At 37.4% G+C, this 27,039-nt stretch overlaps 1 long non-coding RNA gene across 1 annotated transcript; it reads left to right on the forward strand.

Moving 5' to 3' along the window:
* Positions 1-274: 274 nt before the first annotated feature.
* Positions 275-23,928, forward strand: LOC128248687 (uncharacterized). The gene is made up of 2 exons (XR_008264844.2): positions 275-1,042; positions 23,521-23,928. It is a non-coding gene; the product is annotated as an uncharacterized LOC128248687 (long non-coding RNA).
* The last annotated feature ends 3,111 nt before the right edge of the window (positions 23,929-27,039 follow it).

The raw sequence follows: 27,039 nt of genomic DNA on the forward strand, positions 1-27,039 counted from the left end.
ATGGGATTATTGTAGGTTTCCTCCTCAATTTTTTAAGAGGTCATGGGCCAACAGGCTTTTGGGATCTGACGATACGCCATAAACCCTTTATGGACGGGAATTCTAAGGGAATCCCATCAAACGGCCTTCCAAATTTCTAATACATAAATACATACACACACACACACACACACACACACACACACACACACACACACACACACACACACACACATATATATATATATATATATATATATATATATATATATATATATATATACGACGGGTTTCTTTCAATTTCCATCTCCAAAATCCACTCGCAAGGCTTTGGTTAACCCGAGGTTATAGCAAGAGACACTTGTCCAAGATGTCACGCAGTGGGACTGAACCCAGAACCATGTGGTTGGGAAGCAAAATATTTCAGTCACACCTCGAAAACAAGAAAGAAAACGCAAGAGGCATAAGTCTTAATAAAAGTGCTATTAGCTTAACGCACGAAGGTAAATGGAAAGGGTCATTAACGTTTCGGTTGTTAGTCCTTCATCAGGAAAACGAAAAATAGAAAAAGGCGGTAAGAAGAATATTAGAGGCCGGGTAGCAATGCGGTTCGATGAGAAGAAGAGATCGAATGCTGCGTTCGTGTATAGGAGCGTATCTGTATGGGGAGATGGGTATAGGGGGAGGTATGTGGGCGGTGCGGGTCGTTTATGGTTGAGTCTTTATATAACATAAATTTCTATAAGCTATAGGTCTATATGGGTAGAAAACAGATATTCTTCCTCTGATGAAGGCCTGTAAATTCCAGAAACTAAAGCGACCCACCTTACTTGGTGCAGAGATAAAACATGTAAGTGCATCCATTTCAAATAGTGCTGTTTGTTGCACTATGAACTACAACAAACTCCCATACGTATACATACAAATACACACACACCTTAGGTCACTTGTCTTGCTTCTTGTTTAATGGTTCGTTATCTAAGTTTTCTATTTTCATTTTTGTTTAACCTAAATAGTCTGGCAGTTCACTTCACTTAAGAGAACAGCCGAAAGCTTCTTCGAGGTATCTATCTCTTTCTCAGATCACCAGTCTTCTTCTTTTTCACTCTTTCTTCTCTTTCTTCTCTCTCTCTCAAATATAATCGATATTCTTTCTTCTTTATCGCCATTCACATCTCTCAGTTTCCCTCTCAACACTTAGGCCAATAGTTCTTTGCCTCTTTAATTATTATAGATTTTCTTCCTTACACACACACGTCTACCTTGTTTCCATCTTCTATTTCCTCTTTTTCTTCCTCAAACCCGTTCTCTCTCTCTCTCTCCCTCTCCCTCTGCACCCTGGCATACTGCTTCTACCCTGTTTCAAGGTATGTCTCTAATGTTTCACACTTCATCTCTCTTCGTCTTTTTCTTTTATTCCCCTGCTTATCATGAGATTTTGTTTGTTTTACTTATAACCGTTTATCTGCTTACCTCTTTCTCGTTCATTCTAATTTTTTACATACTTTCTGCCCCTTTCACACAAAAAGCGAAAGATAAAATATGTCCTATACTACACACACCTCAGTTCATCTAAAATAAAATAATAAAACAGAAAAGAGAAAAGAAAACGAGATATTATTTTATTGAGTGTGCTCAATAATTTATAATTTGATAAGAGCTATGACAATTGTGTCTGTGTGAATGAAATCAAAAAGAACAATGGAGGAATCTCAAACACTCTACCACACACACACACACACACACAGCAATTGTGTCTCCACTCACAAACTATAGGTCGACTTGAAATTACAGGAGATATTAACCCCAGTTTGAACCACCTGTATACACGTAGTTGGGAAAAGAACCCCACAATCATACAGCCACCTCGGTGTATGTGGGTGCCTTCATACCTGCCTACTTCACTGTAAATTATTCTTCTATAAAACCCTTGGTTAACTTTAGACTTAAAGACAATGACATTCCGTACTTCTAGCTCATTCTTAAAATATATATAATACTGCCTCTACACTCTATCAACCAACACACACACACACACACTTGCAGGAGTATTTATTCTGTAGTGACTCTTGTACGGTTAGTTTCGCTGTTTTTCATTTGTTAATTGCTTCAATGAGATCACGACCTTTCAGTTACGCACTGGCTACATAAACAACGAATCAAAACTATTCTTTCTCTCTCTGAAAGGACGTTATCTATTCTTGTTTCCGTCAAAATAGGATATGTACTTTGGATGAACGCAATATCAATTTGCCGTATCTCTAGTCCACTGAGCTTTGTTCCTTGTTAATTTTGCACTACTTTTATTTCAACAACACTTCCCGTTCACACTACACGCGTTACGCAAAAGAATTTTATTCCCAAAACAAAAGAACCACACAACTGGTTTTATAAACGTTCCTAAATATAACACTACTTCCCAAAATCTCTATTTTAATTCAAATCTGATTTACGTGAATATCGTTGCTGAAAACTGTTGCTTTAATCTTTCATTAACAGTTACAGTTCTTCTCTGATACACACCGCAATCAACTTTCTCTTTTTCATCAAAACACACTGTTCTATGAATTCATATTCACATAAATATCACTGATACAAATCTAAACTCTAACTGACAAATATACCACTTTAGTTATTGTTGTTTCCATTGGTCTGATGGAGGAGGAGGTCCCAGATATCCTGGTCAATTATAGCGTATGAATTAAGGATTTGCAGTCTCTCTTGAAGAACCCACAATTTGCCACACTTTGCTACAGACAGATTTGTATTATCTTGCTGTATGTATGCATGCACGTTTTTGCATCTGGTTTGCACGATTCTTGATGTGAAATCGTGTGTTGAAAACAGATTGTGGTATATTTTGGGAAGGACCATTCCGTCAATAGTAAACACACACACACTGGTTCTATTTCACTTTTTTTTTTTAGAACCATTTAAGTAATTGATTAATCGTTTGGTCAATCAATCAGCTAGGTTCGTCAAAATCCTTTTGTCACTATACGCGAACTCATCAATGACACTCCCTCTTTACTACACGTCTAGCTGTTCTCTAGTTTACAGATTCTATATTTATATTTATGGGGATGTAAGAATGTCAGAAATAGAGACAGTGTGTGTGTGTGTGTGCGTTCGTATGTTTGTAGAGTGAGGATTCCGTGAAGAGCGAGAATGGTTATACATACGTTCAATAAATTATTTATCTATGGCTAAAATACCTTTGTTTTTGTGAATGAACTGAATGTGTAGGTGTGTAAATGTGTGAGTGCGAAAATGTGTAGACATTCAAGGTCAGTTACTTTCGTTATTATGGGGATGGTGCAGATCAAATGAACAATTTTATGAATGTATATGTCATGAACACACACGCACACACACACACACACACACACACACACACATGCGCTAGAGACAGAGAGAAGTGGGATACTAAAAGTTGAGAAATGTCCTTACCCAGTCTAATTTTGTACAACAGGATACTCTGATGTGTAGGATTTATTGAGGATGAAGTATGCAGACAGGGAATTAGGTAGTAATAGGTGGGGAACGGCACCTATAAGGGGAGAGGAAAGGTTCAGTCGGTGCATTGGTCCAGGGCCCCTAACCCTAACACTCCCTAGAAAAAGAAGAAGAAAAAAACATTCCGAGAGACCCGATCGCTTGCCGATCAAGATCAAAAATTATCTCGTCAATGGCGTCGCGTTTGTTTGCATATCTAGAACTATATTATTCAATGATACCTTCATATTTTGAAGACGGTAGGGTGCAATTTGAGCGAATTTAGCTGCTATCTTTTAGAGATTGACTTTCTCGTTGGCTCATAGTGATAAAATGTAGATTGATGTAGATAACTATGTAACTATAATGTGTGTGCATGCGTGTGTAGAAGAAGGATTAACTGAGCGGTTCGTTATGCAATTAGGAAGTTTCAGTTTCGATCTTACCTTAGGGAAATATCGTTTATTATTGCTTTGAACTGTCCTAAACCTTGACAGCGAAACGGATAGACATATAGGGGATTCATTCGGTATTGGTAGATGACATAATTCACCCACACAACCTTCCCTCATGATATAAAGAGGCTAGGTTGAATAATACCGATACTGTGTACCAATACCGAAGGATCACTGACATATTGTATACAGTAGGTTGTTGGATGTACTGTACTTGGAATTTAAAATGTCGATGTTATATACTGTGTCACACTGATGCTAAGACCTCAGAATTAATTCAAGGTACACTCAGCCACTTATATGCTAAGTTAATGAACAAGTACTTCACATGATCTACTGCAATACTCATTGTTGAAACCAACGAAGAGCTATTAACTCTCTGTATATATACATAGGCACAGGTGTTGCTGTGTTGGTAAGAAGTTTGCTTCCCAGCCACATGGTTCTGGGTTCAGGTCCACTGCGTGGTACCTTGGGTATGGGTCTTCTACTATAGCCTCGAGCCGGCCCAAGTCTTGTGAGTGGATTTGGAAGATGGAAACAGAGTAGCCCATCGCATGTGTTTGTGTTTGTTTGTTTACGTCCCTGTAACTTAGCAGTTCGGCAAACGTGTCCAATAGAATACATGCTATGCTTTAAAAAAAAAAGTACAGGGATCAAACAACTGAAACAGGTAAAAGATAAACGATACATACCTACACACAGTGGCAGACTGGGTCTAAAAATATTGGTTGCCAGGGGACTAAGGGGGCCCAGCTGCAACTACAAGGGGGCCCACCCACAACTACAAGGGGGCCCAGCCGCAACTACAAGGCTATCATTTAATTATTTTTTTTTTTGTTAAAACTATTCTTTTCAACTGTCTACAAACACAGCCAGGCTGAAATAATTAATGCATTCTTCCAGGAGTGAATAAAGAATTCTCAAACTTGAGTGGACGGGCCCCTTAGATACTAACATGGACCCCCAAATATAGATTCTAATGACGCAGTGGCCCACTTGCCATCGGGCAAGCTGGCAACCTGACCAGTCTGCCACTGCCTACACACCCAAATACATGAACACAAATACAAAAGACAAACATTTGCCTACACACAGAGAAATACCTGTATTTGTGCATATGTTTATGTAGGCGTGTATGTATGTCTATATATATATATCAGTTGGCTTTATTAACGCATGAAAGCAAGGCAGAAAAGAGAATGGCACTAATAAAGATAATTGGTGTTTATAATAGGTTGGTGAATTTGTTGTTTTACTTAATTGTACACTGCGCATTGGCTTCCATGTAAATCCTGGTCCAGGACCTGATCTTTGATTCAAGTTCACCAATATACAAACACGCACACACATATAGACACTTACACACACTCATATACATATACATGCACACACACACACACACACACATCTATACACACACACACACATATATATTTACACACACACATACACATTTACACATACGTATATATTCACACACACGTATATCATTGTCGTTTAGCATAGAAGACAGGCGTTAAACGATGATGATATACACTCACACACAGACATATACATACACACACATACACATCTATACACACACACACATATATTTATACACACATATATTTACACACACACGTATATATATATATATACACACACATATATTTACACACACACACGTATATATATATATACACACACATATATTTACACACACACACACACACACGTATATCATAATAATCATTATCATTTAGCATAGAAGACAGACATTAAACGATGATGATATTCATTCACACACACACACCTCTACCCGCACACACGCATATGTCTGTATGTTACTTCAATTATAAAAGGTAGATGTCACTGTTTTCATAACTCAAACGGCCCCCCCCCCCGTCCTAACCCCACACCCCTCCCTCCTTCCTTTCCTAAGTTCAGTTTCTTACTCCTCCTCCTGTCTTTCCCACTCTCCTCCCACATTTACCCCCCTCTCTCTATTGTGCCTTACAGATGTCTCTCTTCACTTCACTTGACTCTCATTCATCCTCACCTGCTTCTTGAAACTTCTATCCATTCTTTTAGTTTCTAGTTCCCATGGTTCTTCTTCTTCTTCTCCCATCCCCCCCCCCGCCCCCAATCTCCCTTGCTGATCCTTTTCTCTGCACCTCTCCCCCTTCCCTTTCATATTACCTGTTATTATGAATGCCCCCTTCCCAACCCCGGCAAAATGAACTTCCTGTCAGTCTAATTGATTAGTCTGGCGCAGTCTCTGTCATTGGTTTATTATACAATCATTTATCGCTACAGACAAGTATGTACAAGTGGTACATACATGAATATACAGGCAATCATATATATATATATATATACATACATATATATATATATATATATAATCACTCACATACACACACACACACAACTGGCATAGGGAGATAAAAGGCTAAGACCCAGAGAAACGATATATTTTTCATTTCATTTTCTTGAAAATTTCGAAGATCTTCCGTATCTGTATAGAAATAGACGAATAATTCCTTCATTTCTTCTAACATTATTACATATATATATATATATACGATATATATGGGAGAATATACAAATAATAACAACAGACGAGGACAGGTGGTGTAAATAACAAAAGTATATATTAGTATGACGCTCGGGAATACGGAAAGTCTTTGACGTTTCGAGCTACGCTCTTCAACAGAAAGAATACGGAGACAAGGAGAAAAAAATTGAATAGTGTTCAGTCAACGGTCAATCATAATATATATATATATATATATAATTTAATAATAGGATAGATTCTTTGTAAGAATTTATCAAGTAGTTAGTGTTTGCTAAAAATGTGTCTATTATGGTAGTTTGACTTTTAGAGTCCCTCTTAGTGTGAGGCATTCATGTATAGTAATGCCCTTATATAAATAAATTTATATATATATATATATATATATATATATATATATATATATATTTTTATTTATACAGGGCAAATAAGAAAATGGAGAAGGTAAACAATCGACAAACATCAGCCTGTAAACATTCAACTATATCTATTTATTACTTGATTGTAATCACATGTGTAAGTGATCCAAATAAACGAATGAAATAAGCAAATAAATATATAAATAAAAATAAACGAACAGGAATAAATGAGTGAACAAATATGTATATACAGAGTTAATAGTTCTTCGTTGGTTTCGACGATGAGTATTGCAGTAGATCATCTGAAGTACTTGTTCATTAACTTAGCATATAAGCGGCTGAGTGTACCTTGAATTAATTCTGAGGTCTTAGCATCAGTGTGACAGAGTATATAGCATTGATATTTGTACACTCATTTAATTTTATTTATATATTTATTTACTTATTTGCTTATTTCATTCGTTTATTTGGATCACTTTCACATATGATTGTAATCAATTAATAAATAGGGGCCGTGACTGCTGAGGACATGTGTAAGCTTACAGAGTAATGTGCCCTAACCATATGAGAAGGGGTTGATAATTTCAAAATTCAAGAATTCTCCAAATTAATATGCCATTAAGGAAAAGGATAAGTTTATTGTTTGGAGAGAACAGCTATGGACACATGATTCTGGCTCTATAGCGGTCATCAGCATGACAGTTGTCCAACTTTATCTCTTGTAGCCAAAGGACGTAGACTAATACAAAATGGAGTTAGCTACATTAGTATGATGGTAGATGCGTCCACTGAAAATAACAGAATAAGGAAATGCAGAATTGGTCGCTGAGGATTATAGAATAGGAAAAGGTAAACTTGACCGTTGAGAAGAGAAGAATGGAGAATAGTAGATCTGGTAAATGAGAATAAGAGAATAGACGATCTCAGTAATTCTTGAGTTAGGGACACAGAGAAGAGACTAACCTGTGATAGCCTTCTAATCAGAGGCAATGGACCTACAACTTGTTCATTAATCATTCAAAAGTCTAGCTCCATGCTGCTGTTTCCACCACCACCACTACCATTACTACTACTGTTGTTGCTAAAAGAAGGAACCTTTACTTGGTTACACAATTTGCTAGAATTAGTAATTGTAGGCAATTCTAGATAATGTAATTCTATATCTAGAAAAACAGTAGAGAAAAAAAAAATATATGTAAAGATGTAAATAAGATCAAAACATAAGTGGATGATAAAAGATTAAGATTAAAGGAACTGCTACCCTTCCTCATTTCATGTATTTATTGATTGATACATTTCTTTCTGTGATCAACATGTTCAACCCATTCCCCACCCCCATGTCTCATAGCCATTCTTTTATTTATTGTGTAACAATAAGCACAACAAAGACCAACAACATTACCTTCTGACATTTTTGTATGCCTAATTTAACACCTCAATGTTTATATATGAAACAGGAAAATTTTATGCTTTTTTGGCCCTTTTTTTTCCGGTAGAAGAATACAACACCACAAATACACACAAACACTATACATATATAATTTTAAATCAAGAACCCTTTGTTGTACACTATAACTTTGCATTGTAATATCCTTCACAATCAAATATCAACACATCTCTCTCCCTCGCTCTCTTTCTCTATACATATAAATCATGTCAGTCTATGAATCTATCTAGCTGTAAATTGATTTGCAAATCTGTGCATTTATCTAACTACCAGTGTGTGTGTGTGTGTGTGTGTGTAGAGTGTATGATTACATGTGTATAATGTATGCATACATGTTTATATACCCATTCAGTTAAGCATAATAACTGAGTAATTATGATGTTGGCCTACCATCTTTTGTGTTTGAGGAATTCAAATCTACAAATGTTTTGACAAGTACACTTCATTCTACAAATTCAACTCCACCTGACAATATAAAACAGAAAGCAGGTTATTTAAGAACTTTACCTAAGATAAATTAGTCTCTTATTCAGAGGGAGATTTATCACTCACAGTGTCAGGTTCCATAAAACCACAGCTAAGTAACAGTACCTAACAGGTATTTGGTGCTACAAGAGACTCACATTCCGCATCTAATTAACTTGAGCTAAAGAGAGAGTTTCTTGTATTCATTTGACAAAGCTAAGCGCTTCGAATAACAGATAAGAGTCTCCCTCAAATCTCACACTACTGTCTTAAGGATGTATACATTGGATAGTGTAATCCAAGGTGATCATGGCTGCAGTACTTTTGATCAATGAATGGTAACATTAACCAATCAATAAGAACAGATGAAGTCCGTAACAACAACAACATTCAACAACACCAACCTAACCACTTTACTGTGTCTTCTTGTGGTGTTGGTTGTTATTAGAAATAATACGAATGGAACCAGCGTCAACACCTTTTGTTTTGGGGTTGAAATATGTCCCAAGAAGAGAGGAGCAGTTCTTGTTGTTCAACCTCAGGTCATCCCAAAACCAAACAAAGCGATAATCAAAGACATTCCAGTTTTCATGCCAGTGCCGCTGGACTGGCTCCTGTGCAGGTGAAACGTAAAATATACCGGTGGCACATAAAAGCACCCACTACACTCTCGGAGTGGTCGGCGTTAGGAAGGGCATCCAGCTGTAGAAACTCTGCCAGATCAGATCCGAGCCTGGTGTAGCCATCTGGTTTCACCAGTCCTCAGTCAAATCGTCCAACCCATGCCAGCATGGAAAGCGGACGTTAAACGACGATGAACAGCTGAGAGAAATAACTCAGAGTGGCCAGCAGTATGTATCTGAACAACATAGAGAAAATACAGGTCTATTAAATGCCATACAACATTGATGTATTAAAATTACCTCCGTCTCTAGGGGACGTATCATAATGACCAATTGGCAATTAAGACCAGCTCCACATGAGAAGGGGAAATAATTAATTTCATGATGCAAGAATCCCAGACATAAACCTGTCCTTTTCTTTAATGGCAGGTCAACTTTGGAGACTTTGACTCTCAAGATTGTTTTACTTTCTCACCTGCAACTGAGCTTAATTGCCATTTGCCAATTATGAGGTGGGGATAATTTTAATATATGTTGTAAGGTATATGATATACCTGTATGTGTTCATATAGATATCACATCTCTTTTCACTTCTGTTTGCATGGAAAATAAACTTCATTGCAATAGACTAGTACCCTATCCATTAGTAAATTTGTCTCTCAGCTGATCAAAATTATTCAAACCAGAGCCAATCCCTTATTCAGTGGAGTGCAATGGTCCATGAAACAACACACACACACACACCCTTTACATTAGTTAATTCTAGTAGATTCTATGAAACCCAGGTTGAGTGGACGCTGAGAATTCCATTATGATGATTACAATTGCATATCTGTAGTTTAGGATACAGACCAATGGAATCAATAGTCTTGATTTACAAACCATTATGCTATCTGACGTAACATTTCCTAATCATGCAAAAGGAAGTCAGCTGAAATTTGGCTCAATAAAAAGGACCACTAACAAGCTTTAAAAAAAAACAAAAAAACACAGAAAAGAAAAATAAGGAAAAAAATGGAGGAAAAGTAATAGATAAAAGAATAGTAAAAAAAAAAAAAAAAATCCTGAATTTTATCCAGAACTTTCAAGACGATGGAAATTTGCCATCGTAGCTGATAGCAGATAAAATGTTGAACAGAAGTTACTTTAGATGTAGACAAATGAAATGAAAGGGTATGTGTGTGTGTTGGGGAGCAGTGGTGGGGGTCATAAGACTAAATAAAAGTGGAGGCAACTACAATAGGATAAATGAATAGATAATAATAATAATAATGGTTTCGAATTTTGGCACAAGGCCAGCAATTTCAGGAGGTAGGTGGGGGTGAGCTGATTATATTGACCTCAGTGCTCAACTGGTACTTGTCTTCTTGACCCCGAAAGGATGAAAGGCAAAGTTAACCTCAGTGACATTTGAACTCAGATGGGTGAAATTCCGCTAAGCATTTTGCCCGGTGCAGTAACAATTCTGCCAGCCTGTAGCCTTATTATTATCATCATTATTATTATCATTATTATTAATAATAATAATGTTTCAAATTAAGGCACAAGGCCAGCAATTTCAGGTGGAATGGGGAATTGGCTGACTATATCGCCCCCCACCCCCCACCAGTAATTGACTATTTCTTTATTTTATGAGCTCCAAAAGGACAAAAGGTGAAGCAAACGCCAGCAGGAATTGAACTCAGAACAGGAAGAAATTCTCACAAAGCATTTATTTTTAGATTCTCTAAAAGTTCTGTCAGTTTGTCACCCAATAAAGAAATAAAATAGTAATCAAAGAGGTCCACAGTACTGCCTGACCGGCCCTTGCGCCAGTGGCACATAAAAAGCACCTGCCACACTCGGAGTGGTTGGCATTAGGAAGGGCATCCAGCTGTAGAAACATTGCCAGATCGGATTGGAGCCTGGCACAGCTCTCCAGCCTTGCCAGTCCTCAGTCAAACCATCCAACTCATGCCAGCATGGAAAGCGGATGTTAAATGACGACGACAATGATGATGGTTGAGAACCACTGACCTAAATTGGAAAAACAAAAGAACGTTACCAAATACTGCAAGAGCATTCCATCCCAAATTCTATTGATGCTACCAGTAACCATTTCTAAAATAGGTACAAAGCTAAATATTTAAGGGAGGAAGGAACAGTCAAACAGACCAATCAGTACTTAACTGTGACACATCCTGAGTCAGATGGAAAATAAAGTCACTTCAGTGGAATTTGAACTCAGGATATAAAAATATATGACCAAATTGAGTAATGTAGCTTTCTGATGTACCACAGATTCTGTCAATTCACTGATGTTCAAGAATGAAGAATGTTATGTAGGAATAGAAGCGATATAGTCATTAGTATCAACACTAATGAATTACTAGTACTTAAGAGTTGGGAGTGGTCAGAGTAAGGTGGATGTTGTACTACAAGCGTAGGCAAGTGTGTGTGGGTGTGTGGAAAAGAGAGAGAGAGAGAGAGAACAAGGCACAAAATACTAGATTGTACAGATGTATGTATGTATGTATGTACAGGAAGACAAGAGAGAGAGAGAGAGAGAGAGAGAGAGAGAAGGAAACAGGACCATAAGAAAGAGAGAAGGGGGGGACGTGTGTGAGTGAACATGAGTGTTTTTATATGCAGAAAAGAATGGAAACAAAGGAGACCAAACTACTTGTGTTGTTTATACCGGTGCCCCTCTCCCATGCACCTCCCACCCCCCACCTCACGCACAGACAAATTGGCCACTCTTCTTTGATTTCTCTGTAAAATATTCTTAATTTATTGGTTGTTTATTGTCTTTGAACAACAGCACAAAGCATTGTGTTTCTATGTCCAATAAATTAACCAGAATTGGTTAATCAATAAATCAATCAAACGAGCAAGTAATCAATCAATTGATACAAGGAGATATACCTCCAGCGTTACCAGCAGTTATCTTTAACCACCCCAAAACTGAGATTTGGTGACAGTTTACTTTAGTACGATTTGAACCTGGAATGAATATGGCAATATTATCTAACACTTTGTGGTTCTGCTAATGTGCAGTAATACTGATAATAATTGCACTTTTTACTACGCTATAATGAAGGGACAGAGCCCAGTTGCCAGGGTGGTGCACTCGCAATCATAATTCCCAGAACAGGTAGTGTGTTGCGCCCTTGAGCAAAACACTCATTGCTCCTAACCACTCAGCTGTAAATGAGTACCCTGCAATGGACTAGCAGCCCATCCAGGGGGAATGTGATTTCGGTCCTTTATAAGCCATAGAAACTGAATAACTGATATTTGACAATTTATATTTTATTCCGTTTTCGTTTTGCCTGTGAAGAGGAGTTTACCAAAAATGATATGTATGTATAATGAACACAGATGCACATATAATTACCTCTACACATATCTTTTTAGATCTAATTAAGATTTCCTTTATAATACATGTAAACATAGACATGAATATTTGTGTTTGTGCATATGTGTATATGTGTGTAGATACGTTTCAGAACACACACATATATATATATATATATATATATATATATATATATATATATTTATATTCACAAGCACATTTATGGAGTTACACTTTTTATATATTTATATTTATGAATTTTTATGTGTTTATAAATTTTCGTGTATATGTATGTATTTATAGATTCTTAGAAATGTTTATACATCATATAGATGAATGCATCTATGTATGTGCCTTGTATACTATGGAGAATTTTGTTAATACGGATTGAATGAATATATACATCGGCCTTTGAATTTGTTTTCTCCTCTCCTTAATTATATATATATATATATATATACATATATATATATATATGTATACATACAGTGTATATAAATATGTTTTTAGGTCTTCTTAATGAGCTTTCAGTTTCCTTCATAATAATAAATATATGTGCCTCTGTATTTATAGGAGTTCATATACATATATATACACATACATACATATAACACATACACACACACACACATGTTGTGACTGTCAGCTTACTGTTCAGTACGACTGCTTTTTTTCGTGTTTCCTTCCTCTTTCCTTGTTGTATTGCTTCCCTGCCATGGGTCCTTACAATGATGAAGACATACACCAAGTATGGTGAGACCAAGTTTCCATCTCTTCAACACTGTTGGCACTTCATAGGGGGAAGCAGTCATGCAAGGGGACCAGAGGGTCGCAAATGCCCCCCCCTGCCTCTACTACCCCTTCCACGTACCCTCATGTAGCAAGGATGTTATGGAAGCAGTGATATTTCATTATCATAGATGTATATCATACCCTGACTGCAGAAACAAAAAGTCCATTGTCTGCCAGTAATTCTAGAAAGTGCTGACTTGGGGGGGGGGGCTCAAAAAGTACCAACACATCAGATTTTAAAGTGGCAAATCTTTGCGCTACATGTGTTATTCTCATCATCATCATCATCATTTTAATGCCCACTTTTCCATGCTTGCATGGGTCAGATGGAGTTTATTGAGGCAGATTTTCTAATGGCCAGACGTCCTTCCTGTTGCCAATCCTCACCTGTTTCCAAGCAGAGTAATATTTTTCCTTGGTCAGAGATGTTCTCACGGAAGATTGGAAATGAATGACACAGTTTGTAAGACTGTGACATTCATTTACAACTATGGCACAATATCACGGCTCACAGACAGACACACACACACACACCATCATTGTTTAATGTCCGTTTTCCATGCTAACATGGGTTAGACAGTTTGACTGAGGTCTGAAGAACCAACAGCTGTCCCAGGCTCCAATCTGATCTGGCAATGTTTCTACAACTGGATGCCCTTCCTAATGCCAACCACTCTGAGAGTGTAGTGGGTGTTTTTTACGTTCCACTGGCACATGAGCCAGTCAGGTGGGCCTGGCATCAATCAATTTGGATGGTGCCTTTTACGTGCCACCAGCATGGGGTCCAGTTAGTGGGTACTGGCATTGACCATATTTGGATGGTGCTTTTTATGTGCCACTGGCACAGGAGCCAGTCAGGGGACACTGGCCAAAGCTGGGATTTTGGTTATTTATATATATTTATACAATGGGCTTCTTTTAGCTCCAGCTTACAAATCCACTTTGAATTTTTAAACACCTACAAGTATAAGAAATATAAAACAAGCTGGCCAGAGACTATAAACATCATGGGTTTCAACAAAGACCATCTATTTCCTTTGTGCATTTATTTACATGATGCAATGTACATAACTGCACATATATGTACATGAGTATGCTCGCATAACTGCAAGACCATTGGCTCTTTTGACTCCATCTGCCTTTCACAAAATGGTTTTCATCCTGTGCTGTCTCCAAAAGTTTTTTAACATGTATTTTAACCCTTTTAGCCTGTAACACCAGTTTACCAGTGGATGGCTTATTTTTCTCTATACTGTAGCACCGGTAGAGTGCCAGGTATATGGTAAAATAAGGTTCAGGAGGTCAGGGGTCAAAGGGTCAAGTAAAAGGTTGACTGGCCTGAAGTTTTTTCCTCATATGAGGCTTGTTGAATGCTGGTTTATTCTTTGACTTGTTTCAGTCATTTGACTGTGGCTATGCTGGAACACCACCTTTAGTTGAACAAATCAACCACAGGACTAATTCTTTGTAAGCCTAGTGTTTATTTTATTGATCTCTTTTGCTGAACTGCTAAGTTGCAGGGATGTAAACACACCAGCATCGGTTGTCAAATGATGTTGAGGGAACAAACACAGACACACACACACACACATATATATATATATATATATATATATATATATATATATATATATATATATATATATATATATATATATATATATATATATATATATGTGACGAACTTCTTTCAGTTTCCATCTACGAAATCCACTAATTGCCCAAGGTTCCATGCAGTGGGACTGAACCCAGAACCATGTGGTTGGAAAGCAAGCTACCACATGGTTCCGGGTTCAGTGGTGAGACCTCAGTGAAACTTGAACCCATGATTCTACGATGATGCTGGAAATATATTCTACAAATTTTTTCCTTTTCCTTTAGAATTAGTCCTCAGAGGTCTCACATTCCAGAAATACTTTTGGTTGTAATATATCTTTAAAGAATGTCACTGTTGCTATTATCATATTTATTGTAGCTGTTCTGTTTGTTGTTGTTGTTGTAGTTTACTGCAGGTTTATTGTTGTAGTTTACTGCTGTTATGATTGTTCTTGCTAACCACTCCTATTTGCGATAACGGTGGCTGTCATTGTTCTTACGGCTTTCGATGGTTATTCGGAGTTTCTTGTGATGGTTTACTGGTATAAAACTGGTGGGTAGTTACAGTTGTAGTATTTAGAATTGTTGTTGTTGTGGTGGTGGTAGTTCACACAAAAACGTGCATTTATTTAATAAATAATAGGAAGTATTTCAAGAACTCCAATGAAACATTTCCCTTAAGTATGTGAAACTCCCAAAGTGGTTTTTGACTACAGTGAGATCGGATCAAATGCCAAGGAAATTTTAAAGTTATCAGCTGACAAACCAAGGAGGGAGCCTTTAGGTGATTGTTTGATCTGCTAAAAATAGCTGCTTTCAAATCACCACCCAGGGAAATAGAAGACAATAAATAATGTAGTCCAATAAACTTCTAAAAAAGAAGTCTGGATGGTTATGGTAGGAACGTATTTAATCAGAGGGGGTCCTGCATCAGAGCTGATCTGGCACTAAATAAACTAGTGTTACTTGAAGCCAACATAGGAATCACTGCATGGTCCCTTGTTCCGAGAAGAAAAATAAGGCAATGCGTCTTCATTTATGGTAGTACGGTCATCATCACTGTCGTTATCGTCGTCATCATCATCGTTGTCGTCATCGTCAACACCATCATCCTTGTCAACACCATCATCATCATCATTGTCAACACCATCATCGTCGTTATTAGTCATTGTCATCATCATCATCGTTGTCATCATCATCATCAACATCATCATCAGCACCGTCATTGTCAACACCATCATCATCATCATCATCATATGTCCATTTTCCAGGCTGGCATGGGATGGACCATTTAGAGGTGCTGGCAAGACCAGGGGCTGCACCAGATTCCATTGTCTGCTTTGGCTTGGTTTCTACAGCTGGATCATCATCATCGTTTAATGCCAGCTTTCCATGCTGGCATGGGTTGGACGGTTTGATTGAGGACTGGCAAGCCAGAAGGCTGTACCAGGCTCCAATCTGATCGGGCAAGGTTTCTACAGCTGGATGCCCTTCCTAACACCAGCCACTCTGAGAGTGTAGTGAGTGCTTTTTACATGCCACCAGCACGGGAGCCAGTCAGGTGGCACTGGCATCGACCATGCTTGAATGGTGCTTTTTACGTGCCACTGGCCCTTCCTAATGCCCAGGTGGGATGGAGGGCAACATCAAGAGCTACCCCAAGAGGTACACAATCTAGCCACACTGCTGTTTCTTATCATAGGTTTTGGTCTATCAGGGTTGACCCTGGAATGAAACAATGACAACAACTAAACAGCCACCCAAATGTAGAAAGAAACTATTTGTGTCAGATTGGAATTGATGTGCTACATAATTAGTTAGTTAATTAATTAATAACAAGAAATAAATACCTGTTAACATGTTAAAATGTCAGTGTGAATAAGTAGTAACATAGAAAGAAAGAAAATAAGTAAAAAAAAAAAAACATCCTTTCACCCCACCACCCCTTGCTATAAGTAGTTTCTTTTAATTAGCAGTTAAGTTAATTAGAAGCTCTTTTAATTAACAATATTTAAGGTCAATTACTGGTGTTGGTTCATCTTAATTAACAGTGGGGTAAACAAGATTTTGTGTGAATGAATGCATATTTAAGCAAGTGTGTGTGTGTGTGTGTGTGTTTGAGAGAGAGGGAGAGGGAGAGAGAGAGAGAGAGAGTGGATGTATTTTTGTGTATGTGTAAAATGTGAATATGTATGTGAGTGTGTGCCTGTGAGATGTGTGTACACGTAAAAGCACGTGCATAGATAAGAGTATGTTTATACATGCACATGTATGTACATGGAGTGATGTATATATTTGCGTATGCAGATTGATGTCTCTACATACTGGTGGATGTGTGCACTCGTGTGGATACGTTGAGCTGTATACAGTCGTTTAGCCCCGAGTCAGGTGTTACCAAACAAATCTACGATCAAAGGAATTTCACTTTAGTCTCGATTGTCTTTGCACATTTGGTGCTTCTCAGACTACATTATCCAGAATATTCTTCACTTTCCTTTCTAGGCATGACTGTATGGTTAAAAAGCTCAGTTTAAAACTACATGATTTTGGGTTCAATCTCCTTGAGTGGCACCTTGGGCAAAGGTGTTCAAATAGCCCAAGGTCACCTAATGCCTTGTGAGTGCATTTGGTAGATGAAAAATATGTGAAAGCTTGTCATATAATAGGCATCTTTTAGGTTCCATCTACCACATTTACTCACAAAGCTTTGGCCAGCTCAGGGCTATAGCAGAAGACATATGCCTAAAGAGCCACATAATAGGACTGAACCTGGAGCTATGTGGTTGGGAAGCAAGTTCCTTAACCACACAACCATGTTTGCACTCTTACATAAGATAAATTTAAATATATTAGAAAGCCTTAGCTGTGATAATGAATAATATGAATGTAAATACATTCCTCGTTTTATGCAACTGATGTGTGGAAAAGAGGTGAGAGAGAGAGAGAGAGAGAGAGAGAGAGAGAATGAGTGAGTGAGTGAAAGAGAGACTCTCAAGGGACTATTTCGCAGATGGCTGACCACATCTCAGAAGATTGGCACCAATCAATAAATAGCACAGAATCTTCAGCTGCTATACAAAGTCATCAGGAACTAAGCTGTTGCCGAAGTGGGTAATTCAATTTGCATATTACCAGAGTAGACATAGTAAAATGGAGTTACCTTTTTTAACACTTATCTTTCCAGAGTTACTTAAAACACGTTTAAAGCAACAATAAACAATAACACCCACACACATAGCAAGAACATAATAAAAGACTTTAAATAGATGAATATGTGTGACGAAAAAAGAAAACAAAAACAAAACAAAACTATTTTATTATCACAAGATATAATGATACAAAAATGGGATTTCACTCATAGTAAGAGGAATGTACACATTTTAACAAGTGGAAATATTAATATTTTGTTCTCTAACACAGCTAACATAACTCAAAAATAAGAACTAACTGAGAGAAGATTGCTATAGTAGACTTGTGTGTCAAAGGAAGATGGTAATCTTCCTAAACAAGCATTTGAAGATTGGGAAAGCAGTAAAATCATTAATATATCCGTCTTGCAAGGGACATAAGGAATTTCCTTACACTGACAAAGCAACAGTTACAGATAGCACAAGACCATCATCGTTTAACGTCCATTGTCAATACTGGCGTGGGTTGGACGGTTTGACCGAGGCTGGTAAGCTGGAAGGCTGCACCAGACTCCAGTCTGATTTGGCATGGTTTTCTATGTCATGGTTTTCTACGGTCCTACCGAACACCAACCACTCCAAAAGCGTAACGAGTGCTTTTACATGCCACCGGCACAGGTGCCATTTGCATGACACCAGTATCTGCCACAACTGCGATTTTGCTCGGCTTGATGTGTCTTCTTCTCAGTCATTGCCTCGGTGGGGCCAAATGCCCAAAATAACTCAGCCACTTTGCCTCCCTGAAGCCCAACAATTGAAAGGAACTCAGCCAAGATGATGTCTAAAACAATATTATATTACCATAATTAGCTGAGCCAAAAGACATGGCAAACAAAATACCACTAAGCATTTCGCCAGGTATGCTAACGTTTCTGCCAGCTCATTTAATGCCCCTCTTCCTTGCTGGTATGAGTCAGAAGGTTTGGTAGGAGTCAGGGAGTCATGAGGCTGCATTGAACTCCAGTGTCAGCTATTGACACAGTTCCTACAACTGGATGCCCTTCCTAATGCCAACCACTCTTATTGTGCATGCTGGGTGCTTTTTTCGTGTGGCATGAGAGAAGTCACCAAGTAATTTGCAAAGCAGTAAAGGAAAAAGAAAAAACAAGAGAAAGGAAAAAAACCCAATTATTATTATTATTATACAGTTCTATATTTAAGAGATGAGGAATTATTTACATTTGACGGATATTTGTCCTCATCTTGTTTGTTGTTAACATAACATTTTGGCTGATATACCCTCCAGCCTTCATCAGGTGTCTTGGGGAAATTAAAAACCTGGGTTCTCATTCCTAAGGTATTTTTCGATGTTGTTATTATTATTATTATTATTATTAAGATCACTGCCTGGAATTGAACTTGGGATCTTGGGGTTAGTAGCCCACGCTCTTAACCACTATGCCATATGCCCAAGATTCCGAGTTCGATTCCAGGCAGTGACCTGAACAACAATAACAACAACACCAACACCACCAACAACAACAACATAGAAAAATACCTTAGGGATGAGAACCCATGTTCGAAATTTCCCCAAGACACCTGATGAAGGCTGGAGGGTATATCAGCCGAAACGTTGTGTTAACAACAAACAAGATGAGGACAAATATTCGTTAAAAATAAAAATAATGTAATTATTATTATTATTATTATTAGTAATAGCATTTGATATGTTTTGTTTAGTTTTAAAACAATTTAGTTGGGTGATATTGGTCATGAACAGTACCAGTCTAGTAAGACAAAGTAAACATGCCAATGATATGTCCACAGGAATTGTATCATTGCAGTGAAAGCAGTCAGTAGTAAGACTTCAGTTTGGTATTCTTTCACTAAACACTGACAGACTTAGTGACTCCATTACTGATATTGTTGCTTTTTTTCTTTTTTTTTTTTGGTTGTTTTATTTTTATAGTAGAAAGAATGTGACTAAAGAAACTCAAGAAGAATGAAAACAGCTGTACATGTGTATGTGGTTATATATGTATGTAGCTACAGATATAGATGTGTGTGTGTGTGTGTGTGTGTGCATATATGTACATATAAATGAGTGCAGGTAAGGCTGTGTGGTTAAGACGTTCAGTTTGGAACTTTGTGTGTAGGGGTTCAATTTAACAGTATGGATGTTGTTGGCTAGTGTCCTTCACTATATATATATATATATATATATATATATATATATATATATATATATATGTATGTATATATAAAAATTGACAGAATGAGATAAAAAAAAAACAAACCCCAGGCACTAAATAGATTTCACAGCATTTATCAAGAAAAGGTCTTACAGCTACTTCCGGGATATTTTATATATCCCTTCATCAGAGACGGTGCAAGAAAATGTTTGAGTATTAATTATTATAAAGAAGATATGAAATACAGAGGGAAATATATATATATATATATATATATATATATATATAGTCAATTCAAACATGAACAAGCAAGAAAAAACACGTAAAAACACAGCAAGGACATGGGTCATTGTCGTTTAACGTCTCCTTTCCATGCTGGCATGGGTTGGACGGTTTGATTGAGGACTGGCAAGCCAGAAGGCTGCACCAGGCTCCATTGTGATCTGGCAATGTTTCTACAGCTGGATGCCCTTCCTAATGCCAACCACTCTGAGAGTGTAGTGGGTGCTTTTTACATGTCACTGGCACAAGGGCCAGTCAGGCGGCCCTGGCATCGATCATGTTCGGACAGTGCTTTTTATGTGCCACCAGCACGGGAGCCAGTCAGGGGGCACTGGCATCGGCGATGTTTTGATGGTGCTTTATATATATGTGTGTGTGTGTGTGTTTATTTTTATGTCACTCCTCTTCAGGTAAAAGTATAATATAAGCGAGAGAGATAGAAAGAGACGTATATAAATTTGTACATAGATATGTATGCATGCACATGTGTATGTGTGCACGTGCATATGTAGATTAAGGAAGATTCTAGACTGTTAATGTTTGCTGAGTGTGTGCGCGCGCACGAGCACACATTAAAAATTAGTTGGAAAATTTTTTCATATAAGGATGAAACTGCTTGGAAATAGCTACAGTTTATCAAGATTGAAATGCAGTTATATGGTAGATATGAAGGATGTACTTACACACATATCTGCACACACAGATACATGTGCTCACACACAAAATATGACTATCAGTCTGACACCCAGTTCATTTAATTTTAAAAATATCTACGTAACATCTAATCTATTTTCAGCATCCAAAATACATAAACGTCATTGTCTGTCTGACACCTTAAAGTAAAAAGAGACAAAAAAATAACATTATTAAAATAGGTTGGTGAGTCACCGAAAATGACCCGTCCCCAGATATGAAGGAATCCAACAGATGCTTGCTCTGCCTTGCAGAAAAATTCAGTATCTTATGAAAAGATTACTCACTAACAAATAAAAAGTCTGAGCTTGTGTCTGAGTGTAGACAAGAAAATTGTTTGCTTTTGAAGGAATTCTAATTACAGATGGGTTAAATCTGTCAATCACCAATGGAAGACTCTTTTACAAAAAGAATTTTGTAAAAGAATATTTTACAAAAATCATCTCTCAAAACCTGTGACAACAACTCTTACATAATCATCATAAGGTTTATATTCAAGTATTTTCATATTATTTCCGGTATCTCTTTTCATTCTGCATACAGAGATGCATGCGTAGCTTTATGGTTAAGAAACTTGCTTGACAACCATGCGGCTCCTGGTTTGACAGCTTTAGCAAGTGTCGTAAGTGTCGTCTACTACAGTCTTGCGTTAACCAATACCTTGGGAAAAGAATTTGGCAGACGGAAGCTGAGCAAAAGCCCAGTGTGTTTGTGTTTGTCCCTGCACCATCACTTGAAAACCAATGTTGGTGTGTTCACATCCCTGTAAATTAGCAGTTCAGCAAAAGAGACCGATAGAATAAGTACTAGGTTTACAAAGAATAAGTCCTGGGGGTTATTTGTTCAACTAAAGGCGGTGTTCCAGCATGGCCACAGTCAAATGAGTGAAACAAGTAAAAGAATAAGAGAGAACCCCTTCAAGGCAGAGCTCTAGCATAGCTGCAGTCCAATGATTGTAGCAACTAAGATACAAGATAAAAGGCACCCTACAAGACGATGGGGAAACAGCAGGCATAACAGGGAAATGTCACTTAACGAGGTTAGTTATGTTTATTCAGGAAGATTATATATCCTAACAAGTTTTGTTCCTAAAGGAGCTTAAAGCAACTGGCACTGATAAAAAAGATATTTTTGTAACTCTAAAGCTTGTACTTCACAGCCCCAGACATATCCTGGAATAACTGTGTTGGAATTTACACTGATAGCACTACAAGTAGGGCATTACAAAACTCTTGAGAAAAATCATACAAGTGTGGTTACTCTCAAGGGTTTTGTAACATTGGTTGGAAACACGAAGCCAGATATAGTTACAACTGATTGCTTCATTCCCCATGAAACTGCCATGATCAAGACCCTTTGAGTGATAAAATCAAAGCAGTTCTGAATGTTGTTTAAATGATCTTCAACAAGAAAGTCCCTGAAAACTTGGAACTTAACACAGTTGTGCAAGTCTATGGATGTTGACATCACATCCCTCTTGTATCACACTTATATGATGTGGATATCGTGAGGGAAAGTACCGTCAGGCGTACGTCAACATTATAAAAATTAAAAAAGAAAAAGGTATCGGGTGACACGCCATGCTTGAGGAGATGTATTGAGTCCAGCAAATTCAAAATCAAATGGAACCACTGACTTATATTATGCCATGAAAACCAGGCAAGTGGTCCTAGGAATCCCAGAACTCGACAGCAATGTCCAAGATGTTGATGATGATGATTCACTAATGATAAGTTGTCTGTGAAATTGGTTTGTTTTTGCTGTTATATTTGAGTGCATAAACAAAGTAAACCCATATGTACAAGTAAACAATAACAGGTTTTAGTTTTCTGAGAGAACAGATTCTTTACAACCCCACCCTGTTATCCAGTAATGTTACCCCAAGAGAGGATAGTTGTTAAGCATCTGACCTCAGATTACCAGAATTTGGTAAAAATGCCAAGGTCAAGTCTCCCCATTAACACTGTCAGTGATATGCTCCCATGTTTGTTTGCTTGATTTTTGTTTAACTTTACAACCATGACTCAACAGCCATTTTGTAATAAAGTTTACTTCATTTTAATAATTATTATTTGGAAACCTAAAAGCCAAAAAAAAAAACCTCTTTTTTTTTTCAGTTTGTGCTTATTGTTTTGTGGCTGAGATAGAAATGGGATTCTGCAGTAAATTGGATCCAGAAGTTTTTGAAACAAGTATGGTGGAAGTGAATATCTTGTGAATGACATGAATGGCATGTACAGAGATGTTGTCAGCAAGGCAAGAGTTAGTAATAAGTTCAACAAGGAATTCAACTTGCGAGGTGTCCATCAGGGTTCAGCACTTAGGCCCTCCTATTTATTACTGTTATCCAAGCCATGATAGAAGAGTTTGAGCTTGGTTGACAAGGGTAAGTTCTTTAGGCTAATGACCTCGTTCTCACGACTGAACCTATTAACCCTTTTATTACTAACCTGGCCAAAACCAGCTCAGGCTCTGAGTACAAATGTCTTGTTTTCATAAGTTTTGAATTAAAATCTTCCACCAAACCTTCGTCACAATTTATGTTCCTAACACTAGCTTAATGATAACTAAGTTATTTTACTAGATTCTTTGCTATATTTAAAGTAATTGAAAGAAACACAGAGCATCTCAAAATAAATACAGTAATGAAGGGGTTAAATAATTTGAGAAGTTTCAAATATGGAAATGGAGCTTAGAATCAAGAGATATTAAGTTAAATCTAGTAAAGCAGTGGTGCTGGTGCCTTGTAAAAAGCACTAAGTCCACTCTGCTGAGTGGTTGGCATTAGGAAGGGCATCCAGCTGGAGAAACCAAGCCAAAACAAACATGGAGCTTGGTGTGGCCCCTGACCTTACCAGCACCTGTCAAACTATCCAACCCATACCAGCGTGGAAAACAGATGTTAAATGATGATGATGGTGATAGACACAGAGGTTTTTGTTAACAAGAAAGGAGACAAGATTGTGCTGTCATCTGAGAAATGCTGCTCAATACACAGAAGAGTAGGAGCTTGAAGTTTCATACAGTGTATTCAATGTACGCGAAAAGTGCGAAAGACATGAAGTGGAATCACAGACAGACTGACACAGAAGGACTTTGTATGCAAATGTGTAAGAGCAGTTAGGAGCAAGAGTATCCACAAAATAAATTCTTTAAATGCTTGAAAGACTCCCAAGAAGCAACTGCTAATTTCTGTTACCTAGGTAACATATTTAGCAGTGGAAATGGTATTCCACCAGCATAGTAGCCAGATTAAAACAGGGTGGAAAAACATTATTTACATTTGATGGATATTTGCCCTCATCTTGTTTGTTGTTAACACACCGTTTCGACTGATATACCTTCCAGCCTTCATCAGGTGTCTTGTGGAAATTTCAAACCTGGGTTCTCATTCCTAAGGTACTTTTCCATATTATTATTATTATTATTCAGCTGAAATGTTGTGTTAACAACAAACAAGATGAGGACAAATATCTGTCAAATGTAAATAATGTACATAGTTCCTCATCTCTTAAATATAGAAGGGTGGAAAAAGTTCAAGGGACCATTGTCTCTGATGGCAATGAATAGATCTTCTCCAAATGAACGACAGATTGTACATGCTTGCATACATGGTAGTGAAACATGGACATTGAATGTGGAGGACATGTAACAGGTGATAGGAAATGAAATGGGTCTTCACTACTGGGTACGTGCTGTTACTGTGCATCAATGACGAAGCACAAATGAGCTGAGAGAAGAATCAACTGTAAGGGAATCAAATGGAGTGTGACAGAAAGAAGGCTGAGTTCATCTAGATAATGTGACGCAGAGGGAAGATGACACTTGGATAAAGAGATGTCAAAGTAGAATCAAGTAGAAGCCATTTGCAGAAAGGGGAACACCAAGAAAGACATAAGATGAGGTGGGGAAAGCTAATCTCAGGATGCTGATTCTGAAAAAAGAGATGATAAAAAGTCTCAGTTTATAATGGGATGCTGTGCTTCAGCACCGAATGATGCAAAGATGGAGAAACAGTTGTAAAATTATGATAATGATGATGATGATGATGATGACATTAATTTAGATTATATTGATTTAAAAGCATTACTTAAGAGCTTTCACAACCATCAACACATTTCCTTTGACAAAGTTGAGAAAGAGAGTATGTACATGCTAGAAATAGCAGCCAAAATTTTCTCAAACCACACATTACTGTCTTAATAAGAAAGACACATTTGAAAAGTCACCCAAGATATAAACAGTGGGAAAAATGATTGGATTGGTCATGACTGGAATGGTCTTGATCACTGCAGCTCTTGCCTTGAGTTAAACAACATAAACAACATTTTTCGCTTTATAATATAGTATTGATCTAACCACCGACAGTGACACGACTCATACAACCACCGTCTTCAATCTGTGTGAACATTAATGTATACTTCAAAAATAGCATAACCTTGACAATATGTGAATCGATGGGAGAACTTAATACACAGCAAGCAGATAATAGGATGCAATATACAACATGGAAGTAAAAACGCGGGCACGGAATGTTGAAAGTGCGTCAGAAGAGCATGGAAAGAGAAATGATGTGAACAAAGAAAGAAGCTGGGATGAGATGAGAGAGACAAACGGGATGAAAGATGCATCGTTAAAAAGAATGTAACCTTGACAACAAGCGAAACAAGGAAAAGAATAAATATTAGCAATCTGTGCTAATCTGGTTTAACACACATGAAATTTCAGTCACCTAGATATGTGTGTGTGTGTGTGTATATATATATATATATATATATATATATATATATAAAATATACAAGCATAAGTGCGTGCAGGCACACACATTAAGCAAGCCAAATAAGACTAAACACCATTTAATTGAAAGAAGCACTTATGACACTAATAGTGAGGGCAGAGGGGTGTTTTGAAAGCACTGCAGTCCTTGGGGTGAAAGGATTGGGTAGGGTGCTAAGTGCAGGAACTAATGAACAAGAGCATTTTGGAAGAGGGAGTACACTACTAGGACATGAATATTACACACACACACACACGTGTGTGTGTAAGAATGTCTGAAGAAGCACACCTATGGAAGTCTGCTGGATACTAGGAAATTGGAAGTAGTAAGCCAAGAAATTTTAATTACTTTCATTAACACTTTTAGTCACAAGAGTAATCGTTATCTTAATGACTTTTTAATTCAGGTAAAAGAAAAAAACAAACTAAATGATTAAAAAAGGCAGAGAAGATAACCTTTGAAATTTTAACGACCCTCTTTGGTTTCAAAATGAAAGACATTCTTCCAGCAGAATAATGCTTGGCCACTGGCATTCGAAAGGCTGGAGCAGTTTGAATGGAAAACGATGCCCCACCCACCATATTCGCCAGACACTGTGCCATCTGATTATCATTTATTCCGCAGTCTTCAAAATCATTTGGATGGAAAAAATATGAATTCTGTCGACGAGGTCAGAACAGTACTGGAGGAGTATTTTTCGTCACGGTCAAGTGGATTTTGGGAGAAGGGCCTTGTAAGTCTACCAGATAGATTGTAGAAAATGAAGGAGAGTGTATTTCAGATTAAAAAAGAACTTTGTTTATCTTATGTTTGAAAAATAAAAGCAGTACAAAAAAAAAAACCGCATTATTTATGGGAT

The sequence above is a fragment of the Octopus bimaculoides genome, chromosome 9 (genome assembly GCF_046866305.1).
Source record: "Octopus bimaculoides isolate indiv1 chromosome 9, ASM4686630v1, whole genome shotgun sequence".
Lineage (NCBI taxonomy): Eukaryota > Metazoa > Mollusca > Cephalopoda > Octopoda > Octopodidae > Octopus > Octopus bimaculoides.